Source organism: Castor canadensis, chromosome 10, assembly GCF_047511655.1.
Source record: "Castor canadensis chromosome 10, mCasCan1.hap1v2, whole genome shotgun sequence".
Taxonomy (NCBI): domain Eukaryota; kingdom Metazoa; phylum Chordata; class Mammalia; order Rodentia; family Castoridae; genus Castor; species Castor canadensis.
In genome coordinates, this window is record NC_133395.1 from 31,173,080 (window position 1) to 31,192,709 (window position 19,630).

The 19,630-nt window shown below is 37.8% G+C and overlaps 1 long non-coding RNA gene across 1 annotated transcript in view; it reads right to left on the reverse strand.

The window, feature by feature from the left end:
• Positions 1-686: 686 nt before the first annotated feature.
• Positions 687-19,630, reverse strand: part of LOC141411587 (uncharacterized) — a 178,337-nt gene continuing 159,393 nt past the window's right edge. Inside the window, exon 7 of the long non-coding RNA XR_012436425.1 lies at positions 687-2,264. This is a non-coding gene — a long non-coding RNA (uncharacterized lncRNA). The remainder of the gene's footprint in view (positions 2,265-19,630) is intronic.

The window sequence follows — 19,630 nt, forward strand, 5'->3', positions numbered from 1 at the left end:
CACTGGGGAAAAAAATATCTTCAATAAGTAATACAAAAATTGGATACACACACCCAGAAGAATTATATTGAACTTTTCATTGGTCTGCCATTAGATGAACCCCAGTCCTGTTCATGGAGCTGAGGGATGCATGAACTGGGCCTCAGCCAGCCCCAAAAGACTGATGGGGCCAGGCCTCACTAAGTAGAGAGGCCTGTATACCATGTGGCAAAAGGTGTCACTTTGACAGTTCTTGCATGTAGTGGACTCTGGCTGAACTCTATAGAGGACACTACCACATGAAAATAACTCCAAATGGCTTTAAACTGTGAACATAAGACCTGAAATTAGGAAATCACTAGAAGTGATCATAACAGTGAAGCTCCATGACATTAGTCTGGGCAATGCTTTCTTGGGTATGATTGTTAATGGTTTGAACCTGTAATGCCCTCCAAAGTCTCATGTGTTCAAGGCTTGGTTCCAATTGTAGTAATGTTCAAAGGTGTGGCTTCTAAAATGTGATTGGATCATGAGGACTCTGACCTCTTCAATGGATTCATCCACTGATGGGTTCATAATTTGACTGGCTATTGGAAACTAATGGAAATTTAGGAGGTGGGTCCTGCTTGAACCATGTGCATCTTTGGGAGAGTTCCCTGGAGACTGTATCTTGATCTGGTCTCTCTTAATCTCTCTCTCTCTCTCTCTCTCTCTCTCTCTCTCTCTCTCTCTCTCTCTTTCTCTCACCTTCCCAGCTGCCATGAGGTGAACGTTTTTAAACCACACATCACCACATGTTCCCCACGATGATATTCTGTCTTACCATAAGCCAAGAAGCAATGGAGCTAGATGGCCATGGACTGACACGTCTGAAATCATGGGCCAAAAAAATGTTTCTTCCTTTAAACTAACAAAGTAACCATAAAAAAATCTTTGAGAAATTTGAACATAAGCTAAGTATTAAATACTTTTAAAAATATAATTGATTTTGTTGGGTGTCTAAATGATACTGATATCATATTTTTAAAAAAATCTTTATCTTTTAGACTTACACAATTAAATTCTTACAGGTGAAATATAGAGATTTGAATTAAGATAGTTCAACCAAAAACAGAGTGACAAATGAAACAAGATTGACAGATCATTGATAAACATCAAAGCTGAATAATACATATGGAGTGCCTTGTTATATTATTTTTTATACATTTATGATGTCTATAAATTTATTAAATAACATTGAACAAAAAGTGAAGAAATAAAAGGAAGGGAACTTCTTCATCAACCATCACTTTCAAACATGAATCCATGTTCTTTTTATATTTTAATTTTTAAAAGCTCAAATATCACATATGTTTGGATTTTCCTTAGATCAAGATCTTTTCTGCCTTTCTGGATCTTACATCTCATGGCCTGCTTGCCCAACAGCTAAACCCCAGTACATAGCAATTTAGGAATACTGAGATTTGAGACAACTTATGGGCTATTGACCTATGACCTTACTATCCATGATCTTTTAAAGGTTGTTTGGGTTGATTCTTTTATCTGATCTCTCCTTATCCTAACTCTGAAATATAGATCATCTACACAAATTGAGGGGTTTGATGGAACATTAAAATATAAGCCAACTTGTTAAAGTGTTATAAGAGATTACACCTGGTGGAAGGTGAGACTCACAAGCTGTTTCTCTAGTTTTGCTTCTATTACAAGCAACTCTTGGAGGTAGCTGGGAAAGGACTATCATGCAAAAAGTTCAATACATGGCTGCACAAATGTATACAAGAGCACCATCACCAAGGAATCCTGACAGACTCTGAACAAAGCACTCTACTACTGAAAACTGCATGGCTGAGATCTAAGATGACAGTTAGGGTAGGGAATCAGAAATCCTAAGCTCCTTGACTCTAAAAAACACCTTGAGATATTAGAACTACATTTGGGTAATTATGATTTCTTCTAGCCAAAATAATAACCACCATCACATTAGGTGCACATAAAATTCAAAGACTGACCCTTAAATAAGCCTTCAGTTGCACCTAACAGCCACAAAAATCCCATGAGGCACAGCCAGCAAAGCATGTCTGGCCCTGGGAAAAAAGCTGCTGACCATTTCTCTCTTTTTTTTTCTCTCCCAACAAGCAGAAGTCAGAGCATCAATAAGAATCAAACTCTGTGACATCTTGGACACAAGATGGGAGGCCCATGAAAAGCCTCCTTATGCCACACTGTGCTGAGAAAAGCAGCGCCATTTCTCCCAATCTGCTGGCTCCAAAGATGCTTGTATGAATCTGCAAAATAAACAGGTGAGCATCACACACCACACTCAACTACCCTACCCACCCCATGAGAACATAATCCAGTGCAGCCCTGGGCAGACTGAACCCACCCCAAAAAATCCTGAACAGCATAAACACCAAACTGCAATCTAACACTGACAGCAGAGGTGGGGGTGGAATACTGAACCTGCCCTGGAGAATGAGGGTGGGGCAAGAAGCTGAACTCTCAGTGCCAAATTCTCAGTGAGCAAACATGGGTCAAACAACAAGGCTGAGAGTGGGGGCAGGGCAACAAATAAACTTCCCAAGGAGGCAAACTAGCCAACCTCCCAAAGCAGTGTAAGTGGTGGATCCCAGAGCTGATCTTGTGGGACAAAGGGCAGCATACAAAACTGAATTGTCCCACCTTGCAGGGGGAGTTGCTGACCAAACAGTTGCAGCTGAAGAGCAATGCAGCTTCCGCCTGATACAAAACAACAGCTCTGACCACCCTGCACAAATTGGCAGACTCACTTCATCACCCAATTGCAAATAACCCTGTGAACAGAAGGAACTAAATACTACTCACAAGCCACTCACTTGGTGAGACAACATCAGAGCTCCCACTTGTACTACCAATACTTGAAGTGGACACATAAAGAATAACTCCAGAACTTTTACAAAAACACTGAATTTTTTGTTATTCCTGTACCTGGTGCTTGTTGTTGTGTTTCTTTGTGTGTGTGTGTGTGTGTGTGTGTGTGTGTGTTCTGTATTATTAATATCATGGCCACTATTCTTGTCCCTATTCTTTCCCCTTCACTTTCCCTCCATTTCCTGTGCTACAATCCATTGTTCTCCTCCTAAATACTCTTTCTGCCCCTTGTCATGCACTCTCTCCCCCTGTCTTCACTTCCCCCTCCTCTCCCCCAACTTGTCACCTACCCTTCCCTCCCACACATTCACCACCAGCTGACTGGCCTACTGTACCAACTGTGCACAACCCCACTCCCCTGCAATCCCTGACACAATCACCCTCAACTACAACAGCAGAAATACACCCAAACACACACAAGGGTCACAAAAAACAGCAGTCCCTATACCTTTTCCCCCATCAACTCACCCCTTTTCCTGCCCCCCCTTTTAGTGCCATCTTTACCAATTTCCCAAATTTCTATATCTAGCATAATAATCATTAACTCCCCAACTTCCACTGTTTATAATATTATCAGCAATGAGATTTCTATATAATATGTAAACAACTGGTCTGGCATTGAACCTGTGAAATTGTTATTGCTAAATTACACCACCAGGCCAGGGGCAGAAAAAGCACATCAACCTAGCTAACAACCAAGTCAGCCACAATACAAAAATTAAATCCAGGAAAAGAAAACAGGCAATTAAAACCACCAGTTAGCCTATCAAGAATACAGTAGCTCAGCACCAAGTAGAGTGATGGAAAGAAGAAGGGATGGAAACCACTCTCCTCAAAAAATAATCCAATACAGGATTCAGTAGGAAATGAAGAAAACAGATACCCAGCTCCTGACACTGACAAAACAATGATAAAAGTCACTAAGGAGCCCAGTGATGCCCACAAAAAAAAAAAAAAAAATCCTCAAAGAAGAAATCTTGGAAGAAATTTCTGAGAAATCCATGGGGAAGATTCTAGACATGGTTAACCAAAATGTACAAGATGCATTCAAGAAATCACAAGACACCAAAAATAAAGACCATGACACAAATAAAGGAACTTAGAGAGGACTTCAACAAACATCTAAGTGAAAGAAAGGACACTGTAAAAAGAGATATATGAATTAAGCATGACAACATAAAATATAAAAGAGGAGTTGAACAAATGAAAACCTCAGGAAAAAAAATGAAACAGAAATCCTGGAAATAAAAGGTCCCTTTACTCAAACAAAAATCACAGTGGAAGATCACTCCAGAAAACTAGAACAAGTGAAAGACAGAGCCTCAGAGCTTGAAGATAAAATAGAAATTAAAGAAAAAAGTAGAAGAAATCTTAGTCAAACAACTGAAGAGTTGTGAAAGGAATATGCAAGAACTCAGCAACTCTCTCAAAATACCAAACCTTAGAATCATGGGCATTGAAGGAGAAGAGGTGCAAGCCAAAGGGCTATGTAATATATTACAAAATAGCAGCAGATTTTTCAATGGAAATGAAGTGAGGTATTTCTGGCAGTGAATGAAAATAACTTCAGCCCTAGGATACTCTACCCAGAAAAAATTATCATTCAAAATTGATGGAGCAATAAAAATCTTCAACAATAAACAGAAACTAAAACAATATATGACCACCATTACAGAAGATTCTGCGAGGAATTCTGCACACAGAAGATGAAAGCAAACAAAACCAAGTATCAAAGAACAGAAGAAAAGACAAGTCATCAGAGAGAAGCACTGATTCCACTGCATATCCTCAAGTCCTTAAACAATAAAAACAACTAAAGGGCAGGAATAACCACATACCTGTCAATATTAACACTGTATGTCAATGGACTCAACTTCCCCATCAAAAGACACTGTTTGGCAAGCTGAATTAAAAAAGAAGATCTGACAATCTGTTGTTTACAAGAGACCCATCTTAATGACAGAAATAAACACTGGCTTAGAGTGAAGAGCTGAAAGAAGATTTACCAAGCCAATAGCCCATGAAAATAGACAGGAGTAACAATACTTATATCAGACAAAGTAGAACTCAAGCCTACACTGAAGAAATGAGACAAAGAAGGAAACTTCTTACTAATACAAGGCACAACACATCAAAAGGAAATAACAATTATCAACCTATATGCACCCAATGTCAATGCACCTGATTTCATCAAACATACATTAAAGGACTTAAAAGCACACATAGACTCCAACACAGTGGTAGTGGGAGACTTTAATACCCCTCTATCACTAATAGATGTGTCATCCAAACAAAAAATCAAGAAATCCTAGAACTAAATAACACCATAAATCAAATGGACCTAACTAATGTCTACAGAATATTTCATCCAACGACAACATGATATACATTCTTCTCAGTAGCCCATAGAACTTTCCAAAATAGAGCATAACTTAGGGCACAAAGCAAGCTTCAGAAAATATAAGAAAATAGAAATAACCCCCTGCATGCTATCTGATCATAATGCAATAAAACTAGAGCTCAACAACAAAAACAACAGCAGAAAATATGCAAATAATTGGAGGGTCAATAACACATTGCTCAACAATCAGTGGGTCAAAAGAAATAAGAGAGGAAATAAAAAGGTTCCTGGAAGCTAATGAAAATGAAAACACCACCTACCAGAACATATGGGACACAGCAAAGGCCATCCTAAGAAGAATGCTTAGAACCATGAGTGCATATATGAAAAGGACAGAAAGAGCTCAAATAAATGACCTAATGCTACATCTCAAACTCCTAGAAAAGCAAGAACAAGCAAAACCCAAAATAAGAAGAAGGAGAGAAATAATAAAAATTGGGCAAAAATAAATGAAATGGAGAACAACAACAACAAAAAAACCATATAAATAATCAATGAAACAAAAAGCTAATTCCTTGAAAAATAAACAAAACTGACAAGCCCCTGGCAAATCTGACTAAAATGTAGGAAAACAATCATTTACAATGGCCTCAAAAATAAGTTAAATACATAGGAATAAACTTAACAAAGGATATAAAAGATCTCTACAGAGACGAAGTGCTCTGTGAACCAGGGACTTTGCTGACACCTGGCTGAGGTAAAGCACAAAGTAGAGCTGAAACTTCAGCATTAGGAACCCCTAGCTTGTGGAAGGCTTCACCACACTACCATTTACTAAAGAAACAGCAGGCGCTGCATGCCAAGCCCCACCCCATAGGCCCACGGAGCCACTGCTCTGCAGGCCAGGGGATCTCTGAGCCCCTGGCCTGCTCCTCAGCCCAGCCAGGGCTGCGCTCCACAGGCCCACCAAATCTCCCTCAAACTCCCACCCCTCAGGCCCGCACCCCTCAGGTCTGCCAGGCCAGCAATCCACAGGCACGCAAGATCTCTGCTGGGCCATGTCTCTCAGTCCTGCCAGGCTGATGATCCACAGGCACTGCACAATCTCTGCTGGACCACCCCCTAGGGCCTGCCAAGCCGGTGATCCACAGACACACATGATCTCCACCAGGTCCATGATCAACAGCCCCACACCCCTCAGGCCTGCCAAGCCCACTACCCACAGGCCCGCATGATCTCTACTCCACCAGGCCTGTGCCCCTCAGGCACACCAGGCCCATGCTACAAAGGCCGGCAAGATCACAATGACAGGCCTCCGCCCACAGGCCAGGGGAACCCACCCAACTACCACCTGCTACCAGAGGGTTCCAAACCTGCCTAGGAGACACAGACAGGTCTAGATGCTAAAGGAGTAACAGCAGAACTACTAAGACTGAAATCCCACTGTTCCTGAACTGGTGATTTTTTAAATTATTAGTTATTTGCTTTTTATTTTTATTCTTTATTTTTTTGCCTTCCTTTAAAGGTTTGGCTGTCTGGTTTGTTCTTTGATCGTCTGCCATCTCTCCCTGATGTTTTCCTTGGTTCTCTCTCTTTTTTTTTATTTTCTTTTTCATCCTTCTATTTCTCTTTCTCTTTTTTCTCCTTCTTCCTTGGTTTTGTTGGTTGCACTATTGTAACTCAGCAAACACTAAATTACACATAGTCCAGGGACAGAAACGGTACCAAGTGGAAATATGGGAAGACGAAAAAGAGATGGAAACCATTCTCCCCCCAAAAATAAATTAGTACAGGATTCAGAGGGAAATGAAGAAAACAGATACCCAGATCCACACTCCAACAAAACAAAGATAAACTATGGCAAAGAACCCAACGAAGCCCACAGGAACATTGTGAAAGAAGAAATCCTGCAAGTAATCACTGAGAATTTCACAGAGATGTTGCTAGACATGGTCAACCAAAACATACAAGAGGCACTCAAGAAATTCCAAGAGAACAAAAATAAAGAATACGAGAAGATACAAAAACAAATAAATGAACTTATAAGAGCACTAAATAAAAACCAAAATGAAACAGAAAATACCATAAATAGAGAGATAAATGAATTACGGATGAAAATTGACAACATTAAAGAGGAAATGACCCATGATATGGAAAACCTCAGAAAAAAAATGAAACAGAAATACAAAACAAAATGGAAGTCCATTCCAGCAGAATAGAACAAACAGAAGACAGAATCTCAGAACTTGAAGATGAAATGGTAATTAAAGGAAAAACCAAAGAACTATTAGTCAAACAACTCAAGACCTGTGAAAGGAATGTGGAAGAACTCATTGACTCCATTAAAAGACCAAACCTGAGAACCATGGGCATTGAAGAAGGAGAATAGGTGCAACCAAAAGCAATGTATAATATATTCAACAAAATAATAACAGAAAATTTCCCAAATCTAGAAAAAAACTATGCCCATCAGTTATAGGAACCCTCCAGAACACCAAACAGACTTGACCAAAATAGAACTACCCCACAACATATTATCATTTAAACAACAAGCACAGAGACTAGAGAAAGAATATTGCAGGCTGTAAGAGAGAAAAAAACAAATAACATAAAAAGGTAAACCCATCAAAATCAGAGCAGATTCCTCCATGGAAACCTAAAAAGCAAGAAGAGCATGGAGTAAGGTCTTCCAAGCAAAATAAAAATGAATTCAACCCTAGGATAATTTACCCAGCAAAACTATCATTCAAAATAGATGGAGCAATAAAAGTCTTCCATGATAAACAGAAACTGAAACAATATATGACCACCAAGCAACCACTACAAAAGATTCTCCAAGGAATTCTGCACACAGAAAGTGAGAGCAAACAAAACCATGAAAGGGCAGGCAAAACCAAACCACAGGAGAAGACAAGTAGAGAAGTAGAGAGTAACATTTATTCAGCTGCACACAATCAAACCCTTAAACAGCAAAGACAATGACAGGGATCACCACATACCTAACAATACTAACACTAAATATTAATGGACTTAATTCTCCCATCAAAAAACACTGATTGGCAAATTGGATTAAAAAGGAAGATCCAACAATCTGCTGCTTAAAGGAGATCCACCTCATCGACAGAAACAAGCACTGGCTGAGAGTGAAAGGCTGGAAGAAGATCTATGAAGTCAATGGCCCCTGTAAACAGGCAGGGGTAGCAGTACTTATCTTGGATAAAGTAGACTTCAGACTTACATTGATCAAATGAGATAAAGAAGGACACTTTATACTACTAAAAGGGGAAATATACCAAAAGGAAATAATAATTATCAACCTATATGCACCCAGCATCAACTCACCCAATTTCATCAAACATTCTCTGAAGGACCTGAAAGTATATGTAAACTTCAACACAATGACAGTGGGAGACCTTAATACCACCCTATAACCAATAGATAGGTCATCCAAACAAAAAATCCATAAAGAAATCCTAGAACTAAATCACACCATAGACCAAATGGACCTAGCTGACGTCTACAGAATATTTCACCCAACTGCTGCGCAATATACATTCTTCTCAGCAGCTCATGGAACCTTCTCCAAAATTGATCATGATAGGGTACAAAGCAAGCCTCAGCAAATATAAGAAAATAGAAAGAATCCATTGCTTCTATCTGACCACAATGCATTAAAACTAGAAATAAACAACAAAAATAGCAGCAAAAACATGCAAACAATTGGAAGCTGAACAACACATTGCTCAATGATCAATAGGTCATTGATGAAATAAAAGGGGAAATTAAAATCTTCCTGGATATTAATGAAAATGAAGATGACCCACCAGAGCATATGGGACATAGCAAAGGCTTTCCTAAGAGGAAAGTTTATAGCCATATATTAAAAATTCAGAAAGAGGTCAAATCAATGATCTAATACTATAGCTCAAACTCCTAGAAAAACAAGAACAAGCAAACCCCAAAACAAGCAGAAGGAGAGAAATAATTAAAATAAGGGCTGAAATCAACAAAATAGAAACAAAAAATATATATAAAGAGTAAATGAAACAAAAAGTTGGTTCTTTGAAAAAATAAGTAAGATTGACAGACCCCTGGCAAACCTGACTAAAATGAGGAAAGAAAAAACTCAAATCAGTAAAATCAGAAATGCAAAAGGGGAGATAGCAACAAACACCATGGAAATCCAGGAAAACATCAGAGACTACTTTGAGAGCCTATACTGTAATAAATTTGAAAATATTAAAGAAACGGGCAAATTTCTAGATACTTACAACCATCCAAAATTGAACCAAGAGGGCATTTACCACCTGAATAGATCTATAACACAAAATGAAATTAAGAGTCTCCCAAAAAAGATAAGTCCAGGACATGATGGATTCACTGCTGAATTCTATCAGATGTTTAAAGAAGAACTAATACCAACCCTCCTTAAACTGTTCCATGAAATAGAATGGGAAGGAACACTGCTTAACTCATTTTATGAAGCCAACATTACTCTCATCCCAAAGCCAGACAAAGACAACTCCAAAAAGGAGAACTATAGGCCAATTCCCTTAATGAATATCAATGCAAAAATCTTCAATAAAATAATGGCAAATGACCAAGTCAGCTTCATCCCAAGGATGCAGGGGTGGTTCAATATATGCAAATCTATAAAGGTAATACAGTACATTAATAGAAGCAAAGACAAAAACCACTTGAATATCTCAAGAGATGCAGAAAAAGCCTTCGACGAGATCCAACACCACTTCATGATAAAATATCTAAGAAAACTAGGAATAGAAGGAATGTACCTCAAAAGTGTAAAGGCTATATATGACAAACCTATAGCCAACATCAAAATTAATGGTGAAAAACTGAAACTATTTCCCCTAAAATCAGGGTGCCCACTATCCCCACTCCTTTTCAACATAGTACTGGAATTTCTAGCTAGAGCAATTAAGCAAGAAGAAGAAACAAAAGGAATACAAATAGGTAAAGAAACTGTCAAAATATCCCTATTTGCAGATGATATGATCCTAAACCTTAAAGGCCCAAAAAAACTCTACCCAAAAACTCTTAGACACAATAAACAGGTATAGCAAGGTGGCAGGATACAAAATCAACTTACAATAATCATTAGCTTTTCTATACACAAACAATGAACAAACTGAGAAGGAATATATGGAAACAATTCCATTTACAATAACCTCAAAAAAAAAATCAAATACCTAGGAGTAAACTTAACAAAAGATGTGAATGACCTCTACAAGGAGAATTACAAATCCCTGAAGAAAGAGATCAAGGAAGACTACAGAAGATGGAAAGATCTCCCATGCTCACGGATTGGTAGAATCAACATAGTAAAAATGGCTATACTACTAAAAGCAATCTACTTGTTTAATGCAATTCCCAACAACATCCCAATGACTTTCATCACAGATGTAGAAAAATCTACCCTAAAGTTCATTTGGAAACACAAGAGATAGCAAATAGCCAAGGCAATACTCAGCAAAAAGAGCAATGCTGGCAGTATCACAATACCCGACTTCAAACTATATTACAAAGCAATAGCAATAAAAACAGCATGGTACTGGGCACAAAAACAGACATGAAGACCAGTGGGACAGAATAGAGGACCTGGATATGAATCCACACAAATATACCTACCTTATTTTTGACAAACGGGCCAAAAATATACAATGGAGAAAAGACAGCCTTTTCAAGAAATGCTGCTAAGAAAAGTGGTTATCCATCTGCAAGAAACTAAAACTAGATCCATGTCTACCTCCCTGTACTAGTATCAACTCAATGGATCAAAGACCTTAATAAAAGACCAGAAACGCTGAAGAAAGTACAGGCAGGAGCAGGAAACACCATGGAAGTAATAAGTATAAGCAAGGACTTCCCCAATAGAACCCCAGCAGCCCAGAAACTAAGAGAAAGAATGGACAAATGGGACTTTATAAAATTAAAAAGCTTCTGCACAACAAAAGAAATGGTCTCTAAATTGAAGGGAGCACCCACAGAGCGGGAGAAAATATTTGCCAGCTATACATCAGACAAAGGACTGATAACCAGAATATACAGGGAATTTAAGAAACTAAACTCTCCCAAAATCAATGAACCAATTAAGAAATGGGCAACTGAACTAAATAGAACTTTCTCAAAAGAAGAAATTCAAATGGCCAAAAAAACACATGAAAAAAATGCTCACCATCTCTAGCCATAAAGGAAATGCAAATTAAAACCACACTAAGATTCCACTTCACCCCTGTTAGAATAGGCATCATCAGCAACACCACCACCAACAGGTGTTGGTGAGGATGAGGGGAAAAAAGAGCCCTCGTACACTGCTGATGGGAATGCAAGCTGGTGCAACCACTCTGGAAAAAAAATTTGGAGGCTTCTTAAAAATCTAAATGTAGACCTGCCATATGATTCAGCAATCCCACTCCTGAGGATATACCCAAAAGAATGCGACACAGGTTACTCCAAAAGCACCTGCACACCCATGTTTATTGCAGCACCATTCATAATAGCCAAGTTATGGAAACAACCAAGATGCCCCACTACTAACAAATGGATCAAGAAAATGTGGTATTTATACACAATGGAATTTTACTCAGCCATGAAGAAGAATGAGATGTTATCATTTGCAAGTAAATGGATGGAACTGGAGAACATCATTCTGAGTGAGGTTAGCCAGACTCAGAAGACCAATAATTGTATGTTCCCCCTTGTATATGGCCTTTAGATCTAGGGCAAATACAGCAATGTTGTAGGACTGGGGTCACCTGACAAGGGGAGAACACATATGGGAGGTAGGGGGACAGGCAGAAAACCCAAAACATGAAAGCGTTTGATGTCCCCACTCCAGAGGAACTAATACAGAAACTTTAAAGCGACAGAGGTCAACATGAGAAGGGGATCAGGAACCAGTGTAAAGATCAATTAGAGATGAATCAACCTGGGTTGTAACACATTTGTACATGATATCAATACTAGAAATCTCTTTGTGTAGCTGTCCTTATCTCAACTAGCAAAAATGCTATGTCTTTCTTATTATTGCTTTTTTCTACTCTTCAACAGAACTGGAGAAAAGTGCAGAATAGGTTCTGCCTGGAAGTGAGGGGGGAGGGGAGAGATGGTAGAAGTGGGAGTAGGGGAGAGAAATGACCCAAACAATGTATGCATATGTGAATAAATGAATAAAAAAAAGAAAAAAGATCTCAAAAGGAGAACTACAATCCACTGAAGAAAGAGATCAAAGAAAACTAGAGAAGGTAGAAAGATCTTCCATGCTCATGATGGCAGAATCAACATAGTAAAAATTGCTATACTCACAAAAGCAACCTGCATGTTCAATGCAATTCCCATCAACATCCCAATGACATTCATCACAGATATTGAAAAATTTATCCTAAAGTTCATTTGGAAACACAAAAGTCAGCAAATAGCCAAGGAAATACTGAACAAAAAGAGCAATGTTGGAGGTATCACAACACCTGACTTCAAACTATACTACAGAGCCATAGCAATAAAAACAGCAAGGTACTGTCACGAAAACAGGTATGAAGACCAGTGGAACAGAATAGAGGACTTGGATATGAATCCACACAGTTATGCCCACTTTATTTTTGACAAAGGCACCAAAAACATACAAGGAGAAAAGACAGCCTCTTTAACAAATGTTACTGTGAAAATTGGTTATCTGCCTGCAGAAAACTGAAACTAGATCCATACCTATAACTCTCCTATTATCAACTTAAAGTGGATTAAGAATCTTAATATCAGACTTGAAGCCTTGCAGTTAGTACAGGATAGAACAGGGAATACTCTAGAAGCAATAGGTATAGGCTATGGAAAAGAAATATATTCATTTAAGCAGTGTTAAAAGACCTATCTTAATAAAGCTTATCTTTCCTAGCTAGGAACATGAGTTGCCTGTATAAAAATTGTTTATCCTCCTAACTGCACACCCATGTTTACTGAAACACTATTCAAAATAGTCACACTATGGAAATGGCCAAGATGCCCCACAACTGACAAATTGATTAAGAAAATGTAGTATTTTTACAGAATGGAATTTTATTTAGCCACAAAGAAGAATGAAATTTTGCCATTCGCAAGTAAATGGATGGAACTGGAGAACACCATCTTAAGCAAAGTTAGTCAGGCTCAGAAGGCAAAAGTTGCATGTTGTCCCTCATATGCAGCTTATAGACTGAAAACAAATGCAGTAATATAATTGGACATGAGTCACACACTAAAGGGAGAATGCACACAGGAGAAATAGGGAAAGGGATTGAAACCTAAAACTTGAATATGGTTGATGTGCTCACTGTAGAGAAGCAAATATAGTCATCTTAAACTGACAGAGGCCACTATTGGAAGGAGACTAGGATGTAGTGAAGAGTTCTGGTAGAGATGAACCAATGTGGGTTGGAATAAACATGTGAAAGGAAACAATGATGGGACTCTTTCTGTATATCTATCTTATCTAAAACTAGCAAAAACACTACATCTTTCTTACTATTTCTTATGGTTTCTCTTCAACAAAACCAGAGAACAAGAGGACAGAATAGGCTCTACCTGGAAGTGGGGGTGGGCATGGGGAGGTAGCCCAAAAAAAACAAAAACAAAAATTAGAAGACTTTCCAAAAAGTAACAACGGAGTGCTAAGTTGTGTGAGTCACTTTTGAATATGGACAGTGTGAGCACACAAGTTGCACAGCCCATCTAAGAATAGTAGCAGATTCTCTCTTCATGTCTTTTATTTTCTTTTTATTTTATTCATATATGCGTACAATGTTTGGGACATTTTTCCCCCCTTCCCCCCACCCCCTCACTTACCCCCCCTTACCCCCCCTTACCCTCACTACCCGCCAGAAACTATTTTGCCCTTATCTTTAATTTTGTTGAAAAGAGAATATAAGCAATAATACGAAGGACCAAGGGTTTTTGCTGGTTGAGATAAGGATAGCTATACAGGGAGTTGACTCCTATTGCTTTCCTGTATGTGTGTTACCTTCTAAGTTAATTCTTCTTGATCTAACCTATTCTCTAGTTCTTGGTCCCCTTCTCCTATTGGCCTCAGTTGCTTTAAAATATCTGCTTTAGTTTCTCTGCATTGAAGGCAACAAATGCTATCTAGTTTTTTAGGTGTTTTACCTATTTTCATACCTCCCTTGTGTGCTCTCACTTTATCATGTGATCAAAGTCCAATCCCCTTGTTGTGTTTGCCCTTGAACTAATGTTTGCATATGAGGAAGAACATATGAATTTTGGTCTTTTAGGCCAGGCTAACCTCACTCAGAATGATGTTCTCCAATTCCATCCATTTACCAGTGAATGATAACATTTTGTTCTTCTTCATGGCTACATAAAATTCCATTGTGTATAGATACCATATTTTCTTAATCCATTCATCAGTAGTGGGGCATCTTGGCTGTTTCCATAACTTGGCTATTGTGAATAGTGCTGCAATAAACATGGCTGTACAGGTGACTGGAGTAACCTGTGTCACAGTCTTCTGGGTATATCCCCAAGAGTGGTATCATATGGTAGATCAATGTTTAGCTTTTTAAATAGCCTCCAAATTTTTTTCCAGAGTGTTTGTACTACTTTACATTCCAACAGCAGTGTAAGAAGGTTCCTTTTTACCTGCATCCTCACCAACACCTGTTGTTAGTGGTGTTGCTAATGATGGCTATTCTAACAGGGGTGAGGTGGAATCTTAGTGTGGTTTTTAATTTGCATTTCCTTTATGGCTAGAAATGGTGAGCATTTTTTCATGTGTTTTTTAGCCATTTGAATTTCTTCTTTTGAGAAAGTTCTGTTTAGTTCACTTGCCCATTTCTTTATTGGTTCATTAATTTGGGGAGAATTTAGTTTTTTTAAGTACCCTATATATTCTGGTTATCAGTCCTTTGTCTGATGTGTAGGGGTCAAATATTTTCCCCACTCTGTGGCTGGTCTCTTCAGTTTAGAGACCATTTCTTTTCTTGAGCAGAGGCTTTTTAGTTTTATGAAGTCCCATTTATCTATGCTATCCCTTAGTTGCTGTGCTGCTGGAGTTCCGTTGAGAAAGTTCTTGCCTATACCTATTAATTTCAGAGTATTTCCTACTCTTTCCTGTATCAACTTTAGAGTTTGTGGTCTGATATTAAGATCCTTGATCCATTTTGAGTTAATATTGGTATAGGGTGATCTACATGGATCTAGTTTCAGTTTTTTGCAGACTGCTAACCAGTTTTCCCAGCAGTTTTTGTTGAAGAGGCTGCTATTTCTCCATCGTATATTTTTAGCTCCTTTGTCAAAGACAAGTTGGTTATAGTTCTGTGGCTTCATATCTGGGTCCTCTATTCTGTTCCACTGGTCTTCGTGTCTGTTTTGTGCCAGTACCATGCTGTTTTTATTGTTATTGCTTTGTAATATAGTTTGAAGTCAGGTATCATGATACCTCCAGCATTGTTCTTTTGACTGAGTATTTTCTTGGCTATTCGTGGCCTCTTGTGTTTCCACATAAATTTAATGGTAGATTTTTCAATTTCTTTAATGAATGTCATTGGAATTTTGATGGGAATTGCATTAAACATGTAGATTACTTTTGGGAGTATAGACATTTTTACTATGTTGATTCTACCAATCCATGAGCATGGGAGATCTCTCCACTTTCTATAGTCTTCCTCAATCTCTTTCTTCAGAAGTTTACAGTTTTCCTTGTAGAGGTCGTTCACATCCTTTATTAGGTTTACACCTAGGTATTTGATTTTTTTTTGAGGCTATTGTACATGGAATTATTTTCATATATTCTTTCTCTGTTTGTTCATTATTAGTGTAGAGAAATGCTAATGATTTTTCTATGTTGATTTTATATTCTGCTACCTTGCTGTAGTATTGATGGTGTCTAGGAGCTTCTGAGTAGAGTTTTTTGGGTCTTTAAGGTGTAGGATCATTTCATCTACAAATAGGGATATTTTGACAGTTTCTTTACCTATTTGTATTCCTTTTATTCCTTCTTCTTGCCTAATTGCTCTGGCTAGGAATTCTAGTACTATGTTGAATAAGAGTGGAGATAGTGGGCATCCTTGTCTGGTTCTTGATTTTAGAGGAATGGTTTCAGTTTTTCTCTGTTAAGTATAATGCTGGCTGTAGGTTTGTCATATATAGCTTTTATAATGTTGAGGTACTTTCCTTCTATTCCTAGTTTTCTTAGAGCTTTTATCATGAAATGGTGTTGGATCTTATCAAAGGCTTTTTCTGCATGTATTGAGATGATCAAGTGGTTTTTGTCTTTGCTTCTGTTAATGTGGTTTATTACGTTTATTGATTTTCGTATGTTGAACCACCCCTGCATTCCTGGGATGAATCCAACTTGGTGGTGGTGAATGACCTTTTTGATGTGTTGTTGAATTCAGTTTGCCATTATTTTATTGAGAATTTTTGCATCAATGTTCATTAAGGAGATTGGCATATAGTTTTCATTTTTGGAGGTGTCTTTGCCTGGTTTTGGGATGAGTGTAATACTGGCTTCGTAAAATGTCTTAGGCAGTTTTCCTTCCCTTTCTATTTCATGGAACAGTTTAAGGAGGGTTGGTGTCAGTTCTTGTTTAAGGGTCTGATAGAATTCAGCAGAGAATCCATCAGGTCCTGGGCTTTTCTTTTTGGGGAGACTCTTGATTGCTGCTTCAATTTCATGTTGTGTTATAGATCTATTCAGGTGGTTAATTCCTCTTGGTTCAGTTTTGGATGATCATATGTATCTAGAAATCTGTCCATTTCTTTAAGATTTTCAAATTTATTTGTATATAGTTTCTCGAAGTAGTCTCTGATGATTTCCTGGACTTCCATGGTGTTTGTTGTTATCTCCCCTTTTGCATTCCTGATTGTACTAATTTGGGTTTTTTCTCTCCTCATTTTAGTCAGGCTTGGCAGGGGTCTGTCTATCTTGTTTATTTTTTCAAAGAACCAACTTTTTGTTTCATTAATTCTTTGTATGCTATTTTTGGTTTCTATTTTGTTGATTTCAGCTCTTATTTTTATTATTTCTCTCCTTCTATTTGTTTTGGGAGTTGCTTGTTCTTGTTTTTCTAGGAGTTTGAGCTGTATCATTAGGTCATTGATTTGATCTTTCAGTCTTTTTAATATATGCACTCGTGGCTATAAACTTTCCTTTCAGGACTGCCTTTGCTGTGTCCCATAGGCTCCAGTAGGTTGTGTTTTCATTTTCATTGACTTCCAGGAACTTTTAAATTTCCTCTTTTATTTCATCAGTGACCCATTGTTCATTAAGCAATGAGTTATTCAGTTTCCAGCTGTTTGCATGTTTTTTGTCTTTACTTTTGTTGTTGAGTTCTACTTTTACTGCATTGTGATCAGATAGTATGCACAGTATAATTTCTATTTTCTTATATTTGCTGAGGTTTGCTTTGTACCCTAGGATATGATCTATTTTGAAGAAGTTTCCATGAGCTGCTGAGAAGAATGTATATTGTTTAGAAGTTGAATGAAATGTTCTGTAGATATCAACTAGGTCCATTTGATCTATGGTATATTTTAGAACTAGGATTTCTTTATTGATTTTTTGTTTGGATGACCTATCTATTGATGATAATGGGGTGTTAAAGTCTCCCATGACCACTGTGTTGGAGTTACTATATGCTTTTAGGTCCTTCAGGGTATGTTTGATGAAATTGGGTGCATTGACATTGGGTGCATATATGTTGATAATTATTATTTCCTTTTAGTCTATTTCCCCTTTTATTAGTATGGAATGTCCTCCTTTATCTCATTTGATCAATGTAAGTTTGAAGTCTACTTGTCAGAGATAAGTATTGCTACTCCTGCCTGTTTTGAGGGGCACTGGCTTGGTAAATCTTTTTCCAGCCTTTCATCCTAAGCCTATGCTTATTTCTGTTGGTGAGATGGGTTTCCTGTAAGCAACAAATTGTTGGATCTTCCTTTTTAATCCAGTTCGTCAAACAGTACCTTTCAATGGGGGAATTCAGTCCATTAACATTAAGTATTAGTACTGATAGGTATGTGGTGATTCCTGTCATTTAGTTGTCTTCGTTGTTTGAAGGTTTGATTTGTGTACCTAAGTTGAGGTCACTCTCTACTTTCTTGCTTTTTCTTTTCCTGTAGTTTGGTGCTGCCTGCCCTTTTATGGTTGTTGGGTTTCACTTTCTGTGTGCAGAATCCCTTGAAGAATCTTTTGTAGTGGGCTTTGTGGTCACATATTGTTTTAGTTTCTGCTTATCATGGAAGACTTATTGCTCCATCTATTTTGAATGATAGTTTTGCTGGGTAGAGTATCCTAGGGTTGAAGTTATTTTTGGTTTTGCCTGGAAGTTCTCACCCCAAGCTCTTCTTGCTTTTAATGTTTCTGTTGAGAAGTCTGCTGTGATTTTGATGGGTTTACCTTTGTATGTTATTTGTTTTCTCTCTCTTACAGCCTTCAATATTCTTTCTCGGGTCTCTGTACTTGTTGTTTTAATGATAATATGCCATGGGGTAGTTCTATTTTGGTCACGTCTGTTTGGTGTTCTGGAGGCCTCTTGCATCTGTATGAGAATAGCTTTCTCTAGATTTGGGAAATATTCTGTTATTTGTTGAATATATTTTGCATTCCCTTTGCTTGCACCTCTTCTCCTTCCTCAATGCCCATGATTCTCAGGTTTGGTCTTTTCACGGCATCATTTTCTTTTCACAGGTCTTGAGTTGTTTAACTAATGGTTCTTCAGTTTTTCCTTTAATTATCAGTTCATTTTAGTATTCTGAGATTCTGTCTTCTGTTTGCTCTATTCTGCTGGATTGGCCTTCCATTTTGTTTTGCAATTCTGTTTCATTCTTTTTTCTGAGGTTTTCCATATCCCGAGTCATTTACTCTTTAATGTTGTCTATTTTCATCTTAAGTTCATTTATCTCTTTATTAATCATGTTCTTTGTTTCACTTTGGTGTTTATACAGTGCTTCTATGGTTTCTTTTATTTCTTCTTGTGCTTTCTCAAATTCTCTATTTTGTTGTCTTGGAATTTCTTGAGTGTCTACTGTACATTTTGGTGGACCATATCCATTATCATCTCTATAAAATTCTCATTGATTACCTGTAGTATTTCTTCTTTTAGATTTTTCTTGTGGGCTTCATTGGATTCTTTGGCATAGTTTATCTTCATTTTGTTGGAGTCTGGATCTGAGCATCTGTTTTCTTCATTTTCCTCTGGTTCCTGTACTAATTTTTTGCTGTGGGGAAACTGGTTTCCCTGTTGTTTCTGTCTTCCCTTCATTGCCCTTGGTGTTGTCATTGTCCCTGTACTGTGTGCAATTAAGTATTTTCTAGCTTGTAATGTTAACATTGGTGATATTTAGGATAGAAGGGTGAGAGGAGAGGGAATGCAAAGAAGTTAAAGAAAAGGAAAA